The sequence below is a fragment of the Physella acuta genome, unplaced genomic scaffold, assembly GCF_028476545.2.
Source record: "Physella acuta isolate Inbredline_101_S28 unplaced genomic scaffold, ASM2847654v3 ptg000377l, whole genome shotgun sequence".
NCBI lineage: Eukaryota > Metazoa > Mollusca > Gastropoda > Physidae > Physella > Physella acuta.
Genome location: NW_026731896.1, coordinates 71,529 through 90,331, shown reverse-complemented (window position 1 = coordinate 90,331; position 18,803 = coordinate 71,529). Strand labels below are relative to the sequence as shown.

General features: G+C 41.8%; 1 protein-coding gene across 4 annotated transcripts in view; it reads left to right on the top strand.

Moving 5' to 3' along the window:
- Positions 1 to 1,004: 1,004 nt before the first annotated feature.
- Positions 1,005 to 18,803, top strand: part of LOC131941928 (estrogen-related receptor gamma) — a 56,617-nt gene continuing 38,818 nt past the window's right edge. Inside the window, exon 1 of one of the 4 annotated variants that reach the window (XM_059301542.1) lies at positions 1,005 to 1,134. The gene's annotated coding sequence lies outside the window, so the exon portion shown is untranslated. Of the gene's footprint in view, positions 1,135 to 1,556; positions 1,731 to 2,255; positions 2,277 to 16,367; positions 16,484 to 18,803 lie in introns of those variants that run through there. The other 3 variants (XM_059301540.1, XM_059301545.1, XM_059301541.1) reach the window with 3 other exon arrangements.

Sequence of the window (18,803 nt, the reverse complement as noted above, 5' to 3'; positions counted from 1 at the left end):
TAACACACAGCCCAGTCCGTGGCGTCACCTCTACACTAACCATAACCTTCCCGACCTTACACGCTTACCCAAGGCATTTGGATTGAGGTTGTAGATAACACCCACCTCTAACTACCCAAAACTAGCACCCCTCTTAACTCCAAAGCTAGCAACCTATCAACCCCCCCCCCCCAAAATAATACCCTCCTATAACTCCCCAAATAGCACCCCCTTAACTCCCAAATAGCATCACCTTATCTCGCAAATAGCATCCCCTTGAATACGCAAAATAGCACCCCTTCATCCCCACCAAACTAGCACTCACCCCCTTAAATCCCAACTAGCACCACTTTAACTCCTCAAATAGCACCCCTTAACTACACCAAACAGCACCCCCTCAACCCCCCCCCCCCCTAACTAGCACCCCTTTAACTCCTCAAATAGCACCCCTTAACTACACCAAACAGCACCCCCTCAACCCCCCCCCTAACTAGCACCCCTTTAACTCCTCAAATAGCACCCCTTAACTACACCAAACAGCACCCCCTCAACCCCCCCCCCAACTAGCACCCCTTTAACTCCTCAAATAGCACCCCTTAACTACACCAAACAGCACCCCTGAACCCCCCCCCCCCCCCAACCAGCACCCCTTAACTCTCCAAACTACTCCCCCCTCTAACTCCCAACACCTCTGCCCTTTACCTACCAGTGACGTATTCCAATACCTTCACTTCACATCACCCCCCCCCCCCCCCACTCCCCCACCTGGTTGTAACATCACGACTTGTGCTAACGTTTCACCTTTTCCCTGTGGCCGACTGACAGTGTAGAATAGACGCTGACCTCGTGTTCCGGTCGCAGACTTGACCTTGAGTCCAGTTCCACCTGGGGATCATCAATTGGTTCCGCAGTGACGCCAGACCTGGTACGCGGTGTCACAGAGGGGGTGACACACTCACACACTTCATCCATCTCGAGATAGGAGTCAGGCCGCTTTTGTTTTCTAAAAAAAAATAATTCTGTGCTCGTTTTTTTTTTTTTAGATTTTATAAGCTGCCTACTCGAAGGATTTAGGTGGATAGGCTATTTTCGTCGTAGATTTAGCCTGTGGTTATTGGTTATCCAATCGATTGATTTAATTCAGGAGGAGATAATGTAAGTATATTGACTTAACCTTTGCAAGCGTGGAATTTGATTATCTGCCTCTAATGGGAATTTCCACAAACGTCATAGAAACTCAACATTTTTTTTTAATCGATAACACGGATAAGGGAAATTCTCTCGTAGATTGTGTGTGAAATTTTTGTTTTCATAACATGCTATTTAGTTATTTTAAAAGTGGAATTTATTTTCTGAGTTGTTCCGAAACAAATATAGAATGACGTAAGTGATTTCGGTGAGTGTGTTAGAGGCTATAGAGGATCTGCAAACGATTATTTACGATTATTTTTTTTTTCTCTACTTTTCGTTATGTTGTGTGTTGTGAGCGAACCGCCGCATCAAATCGCAAGGCCGGCAATCGCTGGCTGACTGTTCGATTGTCGGGAGTTGTGGAACTTGGCACGGTGCATTTCAGCAGGGACGGGTCGGGGTAGGTGGAGCGATTTGTACTTGGTGGTGTCTGTTGTAGCTAGTCAAGCCGAGATTTTCCTGACAGACTACATTCCAGGCTATTCTACAACTTTTAATTGATCTGTTACTTTTTTTAAACCCACTTGGCGCACACGTGACCTAGCTAACGGTTTTCAACAGTAAGCATTTTTAAATATTTAAAAAAAAAATTATTTTTTATTTTTTATTTTAAAAAAATTAACTGCTTCTTTTAAACGTGTTGTAATGTGTAGCAGTGAGCGTGTGTTAAAATTGTTTTTTTTTACACTCGAGCGAGCCTCGGTCCGCGTCACTCGTGTGTTATGAGTTGGTGTGAGACAGTGAACAGCGTGGCTAGACTCGACACGGCGCGTTTATCGTCTGCTAGGACTTAGGACGCCGGTAATTTAAAAAAATAATAATTGTTTAAGCCTTTATTTAATTAACTATTTCACTACCCTGCATATATGCTTTGTTTTTTTAAATTACGTAATCTCGCGTGCTTACGCAAAAATTTACTTGCGTATGTTTAACGTAAAAAAATAAATATATAAAAATAACTCTGAATGACGTAACCGAACAATGAGGCGGTGATCTCCCCTGCGCATGCTGTGTTGACAAGAAAACCATTCACTGCTGGTGACGTGTGCATTTCGTTGTATGGATTTCTGTGTGTTGTTTTTTTTTTCTTCTGTGGGTCACGTAAGGTAAGTTGTGACACTATGTATGACAGACGGGCTGACCGCTGGGTGTACAGGTGGGCGGAAAACACCTGTCACATTCGTGTTGTAGTTAACGGTACTGGTGTAACACGCCGGCTGGCGTATGGAAGCTTTTTTTTGACCATATCGATACCCAACTAACTAATTAATAATTAACTAAACCTGGCTCTAAGACTTAGATAAAACCTAGATCTAGTCCTACTAGACCATAGACTTGAGCTTAACCCCAATGAAAACCCTCGACAATGCCTGCAGAAAAAATAAGTAACCTCATTACAATGTTGTTTTAGCCTGGAGGTTATCATAAGATAATCAAATCCCCCCCCCCCAGATAATTAATTATTGCCGGTAATAAGCCTGACTAAAATTAATAAATTGTATCCCCCTCCCCCCCCCTAATCATTGATCATTTTGTCGTGTCAGTGAATTGTATTAAGTATTAGTACACGTGTACGTAATAGCTGTGACAGCTAGTTGTGTACCAAATCTAGCCATACAGCTAGCTGTGTACCAAATCTAGCCATACAGCTAGTTGTGTAGCAAATCTAGTAGCCATACAGCTAGTTGTGTAGCAAATCTAGCCATACAGCTAGCTGTGTACTAAATCTAGCCATACAGCTAGTTGTGTACTAAATCTAGTAGCCATACAGCTAGTTGTGTACTAAATCTAGCCATACAGCTAGTTTTGTACCAAATCTAGTGGCCATACAGCTAGTTGTGTACTAAATCTAGCCATACAGCTAGCTGTGTACCAAGTTAAGCCATGCAGCTAGCTGTGTACCAAGTTAAGCCATGCAGCTAGCTGTGTACCAAGTCTAGCCATACAGCTAGCTGTGTACCAAATCTAGATCTAGCCATACAGCTGGTTGTGTACAAAATCTAGCCATGCAGCTAATTGTGTACAAAATCTAGCCATACAGCTAGCTGTGTACCAAGTTAAGCCATACAGCTAGCTGTGTATCAAGTTTAGCCATACAGCTAGCTGTGTACCAAGTTTAGCCATACAGCTAGTTGTGTCTAGTTGTGTACCAGACACGTGGGTCGCCTACAGTTATTTGTTACAGTCGGTGTGTGCTGGCGACACGTGTTGATAGGGTCATGTGTAAACGTTTGAGATAATAGATAGGTTATACTGACGGCAATACTAAGACAGGCTTGAGACAGACTGGATACATACGAGACAGACTTAAGACAATGCAGAGACAGACTTGACTGGATACACACAAGGCAGATTTGATACATAAGTGACAGACTTAAGACAGACTGGATACATACGAGACAGACTTAAGACAATACAGAAACAGACCGCTATACCACGTGTATAATGTAGCAGCTGGCCACTGATGAAGCTAATTAATTAGCCCCATTTTCCCCAATACACCGGCGGTAGATATACGTCAGGCCTGCTGCGTGTGATTATGTAACACACGGGGTTAAGTTACGTAACAAAACAGGTTTAAGTTGTTAATGTGTATTAGATTGGTTTAAGGCTCCAAGGACCAGTTAAGCCAGGCCTGAGTAGGCCTACTAATAAACTATTTATGGTATGAGAATTTTCTTATAAATAAGAGAAGACATTTTGATGCCTCAAATATTTAGGGGGGGTGGAAGACAATAGCAAGAGCCTGGTTACCCCCCCCCCCCCCCCCAATATGAATCCGCCACTGGTCAGACTCGGTGATTAAAGATTTGGTGTGGATAGACAAGTAATCCATAAAAGTATTACTGCAGTAAAGACATTCAGACAGACTTTTTTAGACATTGATAGCCAGAATTGAATGGACCATATAGACAGTCTAGTGAAAAATCTTGAGTTGCAAAAGTTTCAGTTATTCCGTACAGTTGTCGACACAGGAACGTGAGCACAACAAAAATCGTCTGGTGTAGGCCCTAATTAGATTTGACAATTACACACTTGGTGATTATGAACTCGCTGGATGGTTTCGGTTTCTAGATTTTCCTTTATCTGGCAATAATAATTAATGGGTGTTTTTTGTGTGTTCTTCTTCTTAAAATATTGATGGGAATGGCGTCTTCTAGAACTTAGGTCTTTTGGAGTTTGGAGTTAAGTAAGTCCGTAGCTTATGGTTAGGCTTTGTGTTAAGTTTGGTTAGCTATATCAGCTAGTTTACCATTATCGACTAAAAACCTACTTTCTTCAGTTCGAAAGTCGGACACTGGTATGACCCCCACCCCTCCCTCCCCACCAATTATCAGCTGACCAAAGAAGACAGACCAGACATCACCAGCCACACTATGGGCTAGTTTTTGTGCGAGTCACTGGCGATCAGTGAATTAATTAGTCATCAATAATTAGTTACCCGTGAGATGGACGTTTATCAGTCGATTCGCGCCTGTCACGTGGGCTAACCGCCGTTTCTATTTTTAGCCCACCTGACCTACATTCTCTTATCACCAGCGTAATTTGTCACAATTTACGCTTTCCCAGAGTCCATTTCTCATGGCTGTATCTTTCTCTTTCAACCCATCATTTGTCTATCTGTCACCAATCATCCAATTCTAATCATTATTATTGAAGCAATTAGGCTACGCCCATACGATATTTCAAATCAACATGTGGTCAACAGTCCTAAATAAATCTAACCCACGTCTGTAGCCTAGTTCCCTTTTAGCCCTCGACTTGTAGCTCGAATCGGGATAGGAATAAAAAAAAATAAAAAGTTGTTTATAAGTCAAGGTTTTTGAAAAAAAAGTGCTCAAAGTGCCACACAAATTCACGCTAGTTGTGGCTATTTATAGCCTTCACTCACGTGGGTACCTGCCAGTCACGTGACACGCCAGTTGACCAGTTGCTGGCCACACGGGAGCCACGTGATGCCGGCCTTGTGTCACGTCACACTGCCCGCGAGATCCGGCAAACTGACAGGATTTAATTAGGGACACCACATTCTTTTAATTAAGACAGACTGATTAAGTAATCAGCTTTTATTAGCTGTGTCAGTCAGCGTTTGCTCGCACAAAGCCATTTCTGGGTTAGTCTCTGCTGTTGTGATTAGGGTTAGTTTCTGGTGTGGTTAGTCAGTTGTTGAGTTAGTGTGTTGTTGTGGTTTGGATTAGCCAACTGTTGTAGTACTACATCAACCTGCATGCTACTTTATAGCTACACATCAGTTGCATAAATCTTAGAATACGTTGGGTGACATGCCTTGCTGTGGTGCACTTTCAAATGCCACCCTATATCTCTCCAATTGTGCACCTTAAAGTGCTACCCCATAGGCCTCCCTCTCCAGTGGTGCACCCTAAAGTGCTATCCTATACCTCTCCATTAGTGCACCTTAAAGTGCTACTTTATATATCTCCAGTGGTGCACCATAAAGTGCTACCCTGTATCTCTCCAGTAGTGCACTTTAAACTGCTACCCTATACCTCTCCAGTAGTGCACCTTAAAGTGCTACCCTGTATCTTTCCAGTGGTGCACCATAAAGTGCTACCCTATACCTCTCCATTGGTGCACCATAAAGTGCTACCCTATACCTCTCCAGTAGTGCACCATAAAGTGTTACCCTATACCTCTCCAGTAGTGCACCATAAAGTGCTACCCTATACCTCTCCAGTAGTGCACCTTAAATGCTACCCTGTATCTCTCCAGTGGTGCACCATAAAGTGCTACCCTATACCTCTCCAGTAGTGCATCATAAAGTGCTACCCTATACCTCTCCAATTGTGCACTTAAAGTGCTACTCTGTATCTCTCCAATTTTGCACCCTAAAGTGCTACCATATACTTCTCCAGTAGTGCACCTTACAGTGCTACCCTATACCTCTCTAGTAGTGCACCCTAAAGTGCTACCCTATATCTCTCCATTGGTGCACCATAAAGTGCTACCCTATATCTCTCCAGTGGACGATAACATCAGCCTGTCAGTTTGTGGACCGGGGAACGGATCCTGGTCCTGACATACTGGCTAATCAACGTAACAGGCAGCACTGATCAAACAGGGGAAGATAACTCGGGACTCTTCTCTTGAGACAGTGTTCACCTGACACGTGTGACGTCAACTACCCCTTTTTTCTGTTATAACATTGTCTCCCTCCCCCACCCCATCAACAAAAAAACTATATTGTAGTGTTAGCACAAGACATCATCACGTCATATACTGGTATCTAGGGCCAAAATCGAACGAAGAGAAGTTAACTATGTTAACCAATGAAAGTTAATGACCAAAATGGGGGGGGGGGGGGGGGGGGGGTGTGAAAATAAATTAGGCTTGTTGTAAAAAAAAATGTAAAAAATCAACTCTGGAAATATTCACGACAGAAACTGAACCTAATGATCCTGGTAATTTAATTACTACGTCATTTATTTTTTTAACCGTGCTAATCAATGTTAGTTCCGGTAATTATTATTTTTTGTTAGCTTTCTAATCAGCACGAAAGACGTTCTATATTTTTTTTACCACAAATGTCTGTCTGCATAGATTGATTTGATCCAAAATCCAATAGTTTGGTCCTTATTAGTTAGGTCCTCAATAATTATTTATAAAGGTATTTTACAATCGCGAAGCTTTGAGGGAACTTCGGTCGTTATTAGTTAGTGCCTCAACAGCAAGGGCCCCTCTCTGTTCTGAGTTAGAGCCTGAACAGCAAGGGCCCCTCTATGTTATGAGTTAGAGCCTCAATAGCAAGGGCCGCCTCTGTGTTCTGAGTTAGGGCCTCAATAGTAAGGACCCCCTCTGTGTTCTGAGTTAGGGCCTCAATAATAAGGACCCCCTCTGTACTCTTAGGTCCTCAATAGCAAGGGCCCCCTCTGTGTTCTGAGTTAGGGCCTCAATAGTAAGGACCCCCTCTGTACTCTGAGTTAGGTCCTCAATAGCAAGGGCCCCCTCTGTGTTCTGAGTTAGGGCCTCAATAGTAAGGACCCCCTCTGTACTCTGAGTTAGGTCCTCAGTAGCAAGGGCCCCCTCTGTGTTCTGAGTTAGGGCCTCAATAATAAGGACCCCCTCTGTACTCTTAGGTCCTCAATAGCAAGGGCCCCCTCTGTGTTCTGAGTTAGGGCCTCAATAGTAAGGACCCCCTCTGTACTCTGAGTTAGGTCCTCAATAGCAAGGGCCCCCTCTGTGTTCTGAGTTAGGGCCTCAATAGTAAGGACCCCCTCTGTACTCTGAGTTAGGTCCTCAATAGCAAAGGCCCCCTCTGTGTTCTGAGTTAGAGCCTCAATAGTAAGGTCCCCTCTGTGTTTTGTTTCATACATAGCTTGACAGAAACGTAGTTGTCGGTAGCACTTTGGTGTTTGGCTTTGAAACCATTGGGTGTTCTGTTGACGATTTTAAAGTTTGGAAAATTTTAAACAAGTCACGTAGATTTCATACCCCAGTAGTATTTTCGCTTTTTTTCCCCACCTTTATCTTTAAGTTATAGTTAAAGAAAAGTCAAGGTTGGCTCAGTCATGCGCGCTGGAGCGTATCAAAGTTCAGTGACGTCAATACCTTTTGAAATGAGATTCTCCCGTGAACTTTACTTTGTTCATGTTTAGGGAAATTAGAACCTCGTCAAGGTTTGGATTGGTTTAATGTCACGTCGACACCACATCACACCACACTCTCCTCCACCATAGCCCCCACCCTACCACATTACCCCCACACCTCACCTCGCTAAACAGCCGACCTCTGGAGCCAAGATGTGGTGTTACGTATAGTCACGTGACTTGCCACATCCCTGAGTTGCATATTTAATGAGCCTGGCCGTAGTTTTGATGTAACACTACCCCAGCTAATAACCACCCACCTAATCAGTTTGGGAACCGCTGGGGTGGAGCCTGTATTCAAATAGCCCCATGAAGGGCCCGGGGGTCGTGATAAGTAAACTGTTCGGACGCTGGTCATACCGAGATTTTCATGTTGATTAACATGAGTCCCTTGGTTATCTCAGCTCTAATTGGTACCTGGAATATCTGGTGGGGGGGGGGGGGGGGGGAGGTAATCTAGGGAAAAAATATTTTTCTGCATTCCCGTATGGGTCTGAATGGTTAAAATGTATTTACTATAGATATCCTACGAATTAAAATGCTAGAGGTGGAACAGGTTAGCTCCATTTACAGTTATTGTATATAACAATGATACACAGTAGCCTTTTTTATTATAGTGATGCTTTTAGTATTCAAGTAGCAAAATCCAAATGTTAGCATCGTACTTCTCTCTTCCCATCCGGCAAACTTAGTTTTGGCTTGTACGGCTGCCCTAATCCATTTAAGTCTAAATTACGGTACTTTTCCTTAACCTCACCACGATATCGCAGGAAAATTTTGTATTCGATACTGTCGAAAAAAAAGATTTAAATGTTAATATTGCTGAACATGTGATGGTTTCAACCGGATATTACATCGTTTACTACATTTTCATTGGTCGGTCAGTCGACACGTAAGACGCTTTGAGAGTATCAATTGGCTTTAAGCTCGTCTACACGATGACGTCATTCATTGATGTTTTCTCGATAAAGCCCCACTCGCTGTTGTGACTGTACATTCAGCTGTTCATCTCACGGTGAGTTGACTTATCAGGCAAGGCACGTGACTCATGGAGATACACGCCATTGATCAACTTAAGTCTCGGTGACTGATTCTTCGACACGAGCGTGTTCTTGTGTTGGTGTGTAGTGGGGCGGAGACTAATTTTCTGATCTCATTTCAGGGGACTTGAAGCTATTGATGCGTGCAAGCTAAGCGTGACTATGAGACAATGAGATTTCAATCAAAGACCGTAAATCACCAATTAGTAATTAATGGTAATCCTAACCCGATATCTAGCCCCAGCTCGAACCAGAACTGAAATCCAAGCCCCGACGAAATAACCCGTCCTTTTACAAGCTTTTATTACACTCACTTTCTGTGTCGTCAGTCGTCAGTCTGTCTAGATCGAAACGCCGGAGCGAAAATTCGGACACTTCTAACTGACAGATACGGTTCGTAATTGGTACATGGGTCAAGGCATGACGACAATGCATCGTGACCTTCAATTTGACTTATTAATATTTTAGACCTATCAGGACGGTCCCAATTATATTGGCTCTCCAATTATCAACCCCCAAACCTTCAAAATACCGGAACAGTCTCTCTCACTCTCTCGACCCCTGTTAGGGTTAGAAATGAAGGTTAGGATATGCGGGTTAGACTTAATCAAATGGGTAAGTAATCCATTGTATTTTCCGTAAGTCGGAATCTTTTGACCGGAAATCCGACCTGATCCGACCAAGTCTCAATCCGCGGCTCTATTTTTGTGTGGCGGATCATCTAATCCTGTCCCTTTTGTGGTGGTGTGAATAGCATTGGGAAAATAGAATAAGGGGGTGGGGGTGGGAGGGGGGGTACTAGTCTTAGACAGAGCCAGACTTTCTGAACACTTCAACGTGTAGCCTACATCTGATACTCAGCTTAACAATGTATTTTGGTTTATTTTTAAGTTTTAAAAAAAATGTGTATAGCTTAAAACTATATCAGCTCTTATGAAATGATTGAGTCATATACACTGTGGCATGATCTGATTTAAATTTAAAAATGTATCTGACAAAAAAGTCACTTAGGTGGATTAATACAACAAAAGATGTTTGTGTCTGTGTATGTGTATGTGTGTGTGTGTGTGTCTGTGTAAAGAATTGACGGCAAGACTAAGGGCGGCTGTGTGGTAACCAGAGAATTTGGGTTATCTTTATGAAGTCAGCCGGTAGTACAACTTTATCAGTGGCGGCACCATGCTCGCCGTTTAATGGGGGACCTCCCACTTTATGTTTAAATCGTGTAACGCCTTTACAATTTATTTTACTACTACTTTTGTGTTTCTCCACTAGATTGCAGTGGTCCGGTAGGACGTGTATAAATATGTAGGACGTGTATAAATATGTAGGACGTGTATAAATAGGTAGGACGTGCATAGGACGTGTATACACATGTAGGACGTGTATAAATATGTAGGACGTGTATAAATATGTAGGACGTGTATAAATATGTAGAACGTGTATAAATATGTAAGACGTGTATAAATATGTAGGACGTGTATAAATATGTAGGACGTGTATAAATATGTAGGACGTGTATAGGACGTGTATAAATATGTAGGACGTGTATAAATATGTAGGACGTGTATAAATATGTAGGACGTGTATAAATTTGTAGGACGTGTATAAATATGTAGGACGTGTATAAATATGTAGTAAGTGTATAAATATGTAGGACGTGTATAAATAGGTAGGATGTGTATAAATAGGCAGGACGTGTATAAATATATAGGGCGTGTATAAATATGTAGGACGTATATAAGACGTGTATAAACATGTAGGACGTGTATAAATATAAGCTGCTGATGCTCGTTAAACGGCCCTTGGTGTAAACTCTTTGATACGCCCATGGGAGGGATATCAGCGAGAGGCGTAATCGATACGGTTACCCGCCCAATCAATAAAGGGAGGACTCTTCAATACAGAAAACGAAATCTAGCCCAAGATGCACATATGAGTAATCGAAGCAAAAATGTGAGAGGGGAGTGGGGGGGGGGGGGGTTAGGTTGGATGTGAGGGGGTGGTGAGGTTGGGGTGATCGCCCGATGAGTCTGAGGTCGAGACTGGTTTTTCTTGCCTCTTGTAGTGTTGGATGACCGCTCTAATTCAATCATTCAATCCTCTTGCTGGCCGAGTGTTGAATGACCGCTCTAATTCAATCATTCCATCCTTGATGCTAGGCTAGTGTTGAATGACCGCTCTAATTCAATCATTCCATCCTTGATGCTAGGCTAGTGTTGAATGACCGCTCTAATTCAATCATTCCATCCTTGATGCTAGGCTAGTGTTGAATGACCGCTCTAATTCAATCATTCAATCCTCTTGCTGGCCGAGTGTTGAATGACCGCTCTAATTCAATCATTCCATCCTTGATGCTAGGCTAGTGTTGAATGACCGCTCTAATTCAATCATTCAATCCTTGATGCTGGTGTAGTGTTGAATGACCGCTCTAATTCAATCATTCAATCCTTGATGCTAGGCTAGTGTTGAATGACCGCTCTAATTCAATCATTCAATCCTTGATGCTAGGCTAGTGTTGAATGACCGCTCTAATTCAATCATTCCATCCTTGATGCTAGGCTAGTGTTGAATGACCGCTCTAATTCAATCATTCAATCTTTGATGCTGGCCCAGTGTTGAATGACCGCTCTAATTCAATCATTCAATCCTTGATGCTAGGCTAGTGTTGAATGACCGCTCTAATTCAATCATTCAATCCTTGATGCTAGGCTAGTGTTGAATGACCGCTCTAATTCAATCATTCCATCCTTGATGCTAGGCTAGTGTTGAATGACCGCTCTAATTCAATCATTCCATCCTTGATGCTAGGCTAGTGTTCAATGACCGCTCTAATTCAATCATTCCATCCTTGATGCTAGGCTAGTGTTGAATGACCGCTCTAATTCAATAATTCCATCCTTGATGCTAGGCTAGTGTTCAATGACCGCTCTAATTCAATCATTCCATCCTTGATGCTAGGCTAGTGTTGAATGAGCGCTCTAATTCAATCATTCCATCCTTGATGCTAGGCTAGTGTTGAATGACCGCTCTAATTCAATCATTCAATCCTTGATGCTAGGCTAGTGTTGAATGACCGCTCTAATTCAATCATTCAATCCTTGATGCTAGGCTAGTGTTGAATGACCGCTCTAATTCAATCATTCCATCCTTGATGCTAGGCTAGTGTTGAATGACCGCTCTAATTCAATCATTCAATCTTTGATGCTGGCCCAGTGTTGAATGACCGCTCTAATTCAATCATTCAATCATTGATGCTAGGCTAGTGTTGAATGACCGCTCTAATTCAATCATTCAATCCTTGATGCTAGGCTAGTGTTGAATGACCGCTCTAATTCAATCATTCCATCCTTGATGCTAGGCTAGTGTTGAATGACCGCTCTAATTCAATCATTCCATCCTTGATGCTAGGCTAGTGTTGAATGACCGCTCTAATTCAATCATTCAATCATTGATGCTAGACTAGTGTTGAATGACCGCTCTAATTCAATCATTCAATCCTTGATGCTAGGCTAGTGTTGAATGACCGCTCTAATTCAATCATTCCATCCTTGATGCTAGGCTAGTGTTGAATGACCGCTCTAATTCATTCATTCCATCCTTGATGCTAGGCTAGTGTTGAATGACCGCTCTAATTCAATCATTCAATCATTGATGCTAGGCTAGTGTTGAATGACCGCTCTAATTCAATCATTCAATCATTCAATCCTTGATGCTGGCCGGTGTAGCTGTTGAACCTACTCAGCAAATGGTGACCGGATATTGGGTCGATGTCTGGGAAATATAGGGTTAAAACGTGCAAGGGTGTTCTGAAAATGGTTAAAACGGATTGGTGTTGTGAAATAAAGGGTTAAATGCCCGGATGTTGTGGAATGAAAGAGTTAAGTGGCTTTATGTTGTGAATAGGGGTAAATGATCTTACACGGTTATAGTTGACGTTATGAAGTAAAGGGTTAAAAAAGATCATATGATAAAGGGTTAGATGTATAGATGTCTGTACGTTTAGTTGTAAGTGGTTGAGTGGGTACATTGTTGAAGGTTATCGTTAAAACCCTGAGAAGTACTGTACATTTCAAGCAGGCAAGTAAACCATTTTAGCTTACATTATAAGAAACAACGCGAACAAATGGTAGACATTGCAAACAAATTTTTTTAGTATAGCTGAATACATTTTTAAAAATAATCCAGCTGTTACACCTTTACATTTGCTTATAATCAGAATCTTAGCTTTGATGTACGCAAGCATTTCAAGGGTCTACTGAATGTGGAGACTGGCATAAGAAGGTTCTAGAGAGTTGTACTCTAAAAGTCTTAACTCCAACTTACTAGCAGACGAGGAAGTTCAATAAAAGTAACCAGACACACACTTAAAAGTAGACCAGTAAATCTTTCAAGGAGGTTAAAAAGTGGACGAAAGGGGAGATTACAAAGTAGATTGCAAATATAGATTTTAAAAGTAGATACAAATACGCAACATATCTGTTAGAAGTGAATGTAAGGGATAAATCCAAAATCGATTTCAGAAAACTAAAACTTGTAATCTTTAGATTTAAGACCATTGTTTAAACGACTACACAGAAATATGGATTTAGGTATCGTTTTGTCGATACTAGAAAAAAATGTATCGATATGGGTAATTGACGAGTACCATTTGTTTCGAGCAATAACGGATAGTTTTTTTTTACCGTTATGTTTTATTTCTCGAAGTGTTAAAGGTTTTTTCAAGACTGTTTTTATTTTCTTGCTTCAATTGTGTTTGTTTAGATTCCCCCCCCCCCCCCCACACACACAACAAGGCAGGGCGGTTCTCGTGTTTTAAACCCCAAGGGAATAGTCCCTTCTAAGGTGTGTTTAATTAGGGGTAAAGAGAAAATGTATCATTTGCTTTGAACTTTAAACAGCTAAAATTGTTGTTAAACTAATCGGAGTAAACTTTGAGGGATGAAGCGTAAACATTCTTTAGTGGTCCCTGTGAAATAGATTTAGAACCACTGTCTAGTATAGTAAATCCACCGTCTTAAACTTTGTTAATTTTTTTTTTCTTGAATTAAATTTTACATCTCTGTGCCGTTATAGTCCCCCCCCCCCCCGGTTCCCAACGTAGATCAATCGAGATATGTGGAGCAAATATTTGGATGCCGTCTTAGTAGGGAGATGGGGTGTGTGTGTGTGATTGTGTGTGTGTGTGTGTGGGGGGGGGGGGGGGAATTCACGTAGTTTAAAATCTTCGATGGATGGGGTAGTTTGGATGACAACCAGTGTTTCTTCCAGACTTTTTTCTCCGTGGGGGGGGGGGGGGGGGCGGTAGACTTTCTTCGGTGGGGGGGGGGGGGGGCGGACATTGTTAAAAGTATATATTTTCTATATCATTTTCATTTCGTTCGGGGGGGGGGGGGCGGTAGACTTTCTTCTCCCCGTAGAGATGCCTGGAAGAAACTCTGATGACATCTTAGGGGGTGTCACGTGGTATGCCAGCAGTGATATCTCCTGGCGAGTCGAGCAGACGCTATAAAACATTGGTGACGAGGGCTGATACACGGGAATGGTGTCTTGTAAATAATAATGAACTCAAGTTGTTTTCTTAACCCTTCCACACGGTACTGTGGTGTGTATGTGGGGTTTAAACGGGGGGGGGGGGGTTAGGCAGCCATGGAAAGTGTGTGTGTATACATGGTTATTTGGCCGTCCATATATTGGGTTTACATTCGGTTATTTTTGGCCGTCCAAATATAGGGTTTATAAATGGATGGTTTTTTGCCGTAAATATATAAATGGTTTACAGTAGGATGTTCTGGCCGTCCAAACATAGTGGTCTAGTGTAGGATGTTTTGGCCGTCCAAACGTAGGTATTATAGTTTTGGCTATTAAGAACACATATCTTATTGTTGTGTGGTGACATAAATGGCCGTCTTGAGATCTCAAGTTTGGGGGAAAAAAAATTCATCGTAAAATTACTGAGCCATGTTTTTTTAAAGGTTCTACAACTGTTGCCTTGTGTAGGCTGTTTAGAGTGTTAACTGGTCAGTTTAAAGGTCTACAACTGTTGCCTTGTGTAGGCTGTTTAGAGTGTTAACTGGTCAGTTTAAAGGTCTACAACTGTTGCCTTGTGTAGGCTGTTTAGAGTGTTAACTGGTCAGTTTAAAGGTCTACAACTGTTGCCTTGTGTAGGCTGTTTAGAGTGTTAACTGGTCAGTTTAAAGGTCTACAACTGTTGCCTTGTCGGCTGTTTAAAGCTGGTCAGTTTAAAGGTTCTCAAATTTTGAAAGTTAAAGCTTTTGTCGGCGGCCAATGTTTCTCCCAGAATGGGCGACAGGCTAACCTAACCAAATTTTGAAAAAATTAACTTTTGCAACGTAGGCCGCTTGAATGGTCTACTTGTCAATTTCAAAAGGTTCTCAGATTAAAAAAAAAATGATTAGCATATTCGTCTGTTTATGTTGTCAGTTTGCCAAATCGAATGTTACAATCGTATTATAGATAACTCTGTTGAACTAGGATATTTTTATTGTTGATTTTAAAAAGTAAATGGAAGTAATTGTGTTTCAGATACAATGAGTAAACAGAGGGGACGAGTTAGATATATGTAGCTTAGCATATATAGACGCCATCTATATAGTGTATGTGTCTGTCTTATTCAAATATATGTAACTCAACTCATATAGGCGCCATTTTTATAGTTTATGTGTCTGTCTTATTCAGATATATTTAGCACATATAGACGTCATCTGTATAGTGTATATCTTATTCAGATATATAACTTAGCACATAGAGACGCCATCTGTATAGTGTATATCTATTCAGATATATGTAACTTAGTACATATAAACGCCATGTTTATAGTGTATGTGTCTGTCTTATTCAGATTTTATGTAACTTAGCACATATAGACGCCATTCTTAAAGTGTATGTGTCTTATTCATCAGATTTTTAAACATGGGACCAACAACCCCGAGCCCCAAATAACCTGACATACACATTTCGAAAACTGATTGAATAAATTCACATTCATTAGTCTAGGTGTTACTTCAGATCGTAGTCGACTCAGCACAAAGCTTTCCGGGCACGTCGCCAACACGACACAATGGGTGTATGTGTAACCGTCACGGACCCTCGACCGTGTGCGGATTGCCTGATCCATATTTCTCGGTCTTTGTGTAACGTTTTTCAAATTCTGAAGTAATCTACATTTACGTTTTTTTATTAAAGCGTTAGATCACTTGTGCATTTTTAAAAAAAAATGTTAAAAAAACAACCTAGATAGTAATTACTGTCCAGGTTTTTTTTTTTACGGAATGTTACGACCGTTGGTGGAGTTGAAAAGACTTTACCGGCAACTGTAGACGGTTTACCGTTAGAGTTGCTCTGACTTTTGTCTTTGCCGGATCCGCTCTGTTGAACCCTGGCAAAGGATATTTCAGACGAGCCACGTTGCGAGGGCCTGGGTCAGCCTTCGGTTTATTTCTTTCTTGTTTCAGCATGTTCAGCAAAACTCAATTTTAGTTTACTAGCAATCTGCCCGTCAGAACCAACGGGGACTGGTAATTTGGGTTGTATAATTTTTTTTTATTGCGTGTGCGTCAAATACGTATGACAAATGAATATGAACATACGCGTGTATAAAAATGATTCATTAGGGAAATGTGTGTCGGAGAATGCGCAGCGTATGTGGTAAGTGTATATTGCGAAATAATTCTTATTATTAATTTTAATGTAATTAACGGTGGCATTAATTAGCGCAAGGTGTTATTTTTTTTCAACACGACGGCAGTAATTTTATCCGCGCAAGTCCTCAGCTGCATATTGCCGAGTGGGCTGAAATTCTGTCTAACTTGTCCTTAATTTTCGGTTGTTTTTTTTAATTACAAATTCGGCTCACTCAACAGAAGACATCGGCGATTTTAAACTTCTGACCTGGATACTCTAGCTTTACAGCGGGCTTGCTTGTGCTTGGGGGGGGGGGGGGGGGGGGAATCGATTTTAATGTAATCGCATCTCAGGGGCTGCGAAAGTTAATCGTTATGTGATAGCAGGTTTGTGTGTGATTTAGCGTGAGTATCTTTTGTGAAATGTAGATCAATAGTTTAACGTGTTTATCATTAGTTGAGCAGTTCAATATTCTAGCGTGAGTGTCGTTTGTTAAATGAAGGTCAATATTTTAACGTGGGTGTCGTTTGTTAAATGTAGATGAATAGTTTAGCGTGTTTATCATTTGTTGAGCAGATCAATATTTTAGCGTGGGTGTCGATTGTTAAATGTAGATCAATAGTTAGTTTCTACAAGCTTTCACAAGACGCGTTTTATCTTGTTGGGATAGTGGCTAACCTTTTCGCCCAGCTGATGTTTTACAATTGAGTAGGCTGGATGAAGGAATTAGGCTAAGGTGGGGTGGATGGGGAGAAGAGTGGGTGGGAACGGTGGGTGTAGGGGGGGGGGGGTTGCAGGGTGAGGACGGTGGGTGGAGGGTGCCGTATCAGACAAAAACTTCCTGTCGGCGCCAATCAGCCGTAACGCGCATCTTCACACTTGGCCGGTATCTGGAACAGATCGGTCCGCACGTCACGTCGACCTAAATAGACGCGTGACGTCAGCGGGGTAGAGGCGAGCGCGCGCCTCGTGAGCGATTTTTTTTTAGCACAGCTGAGAGTGTAAACAAACATGCGCTGGCGAGGCTGCTCCGTTGGCTCCATGCCTATATATAGCTGCATACCCTGGTCTTTATGGGCTTTACGTAACGTTGTATTGGGAGGGGGGGGGGGGGTGGACGTGCCCAAACATATAATTATGTAGAACTATGCGTATATGTATATGTTATGTAAATCGAGTTGTTTATACAGTAGTTTTGAAATGCCATTGTTGAAGGTAATTGTTATTTACAACGTAAAGACCATTTACATTGTTTAGTGAGTAAAATAAAGAAATGTCCTGTTTAGTAACAATAAGTCCCGGGTTAGTAAATCCATTCGTAATGTCCCGGTTTAGTAACAAAAGAACGCCTTAGGGGGCGCCAAAATGGGTTGGAAAAATAAATTAAAAGGTTGAGGGGGGTGCAAATCGAAAGTTTGAGGGGGGGGGGGTGCAAATCGAAAAGTTTGTCTCCCGGGCGCCGGGAAGGGTCGCTACTAATGTCGCTATTAATAGAAGAATGTCCCGGTCTATAAAAAACAAACTACTCCACCTTTTGAGTTGAGTGTTGACAACAATTTTGTTTGTACTAAAATGCTAACGTTTCTTTTTTATCTTTGTAATAGTTTTATCACTAACCATCAGTAATAGTTTTATCACTAACCATCAGTAATAAAATGTTATCTCTGCAGTTTTGAAATGGGCTGGTTACACGCGGCAATGGTAAACACACGAGTTAGAGTTTAACGTCCGGCTAGGTTTGTGTTTTCTTAGAACTTCTAGCAGCCTATGTTAGTTTATGAGAGTTCTAATGTGCTAAAGGGTTATGTAAGTTAAACGTTCGGTTAGGTTTATGTTTTCTTAGAACTTTTAGCAGCCTATGTTAGTTTATGAGAGTTCTAATGTGCTAAAGGGTTATGTAGGTTTGTTTGTGAGAGGCAATTTAAAATGTGTTTATGTGTGTGTATTGGTGGGTGTGTGCAAGTTTATGTGTTATCGATTTACTTTCGCCGGTGTAAAAAAAAAAATTGTTCTGGCACTTTGTCAAACTTGTGTTCTCTGCGTGCTGCTACCAGTACGCCTCACCTTAGGGTATGGCGCCATCAATTTCAAGTTTTAAACCCGGGTCCTGGGGAGGGAGGGGGGGGGGGTGGAGTGAGTTCTGAAGGTAATGGGGGGGGGGGGGCATCCTGATGGTGCAGCCTAATGCAGATAAATCGAATCCATCGGTCTTAACTAATTAGGGATTCTGGGATGATCCGCTACAACCCAGTGCGGGGGTTCTCAAAGTGTGTACCGTAATCTAGGGTAAGGTTGTGCATGTGATGTAAGTACGGTGTAAACACTGGCATGTTTGTAATGAGAG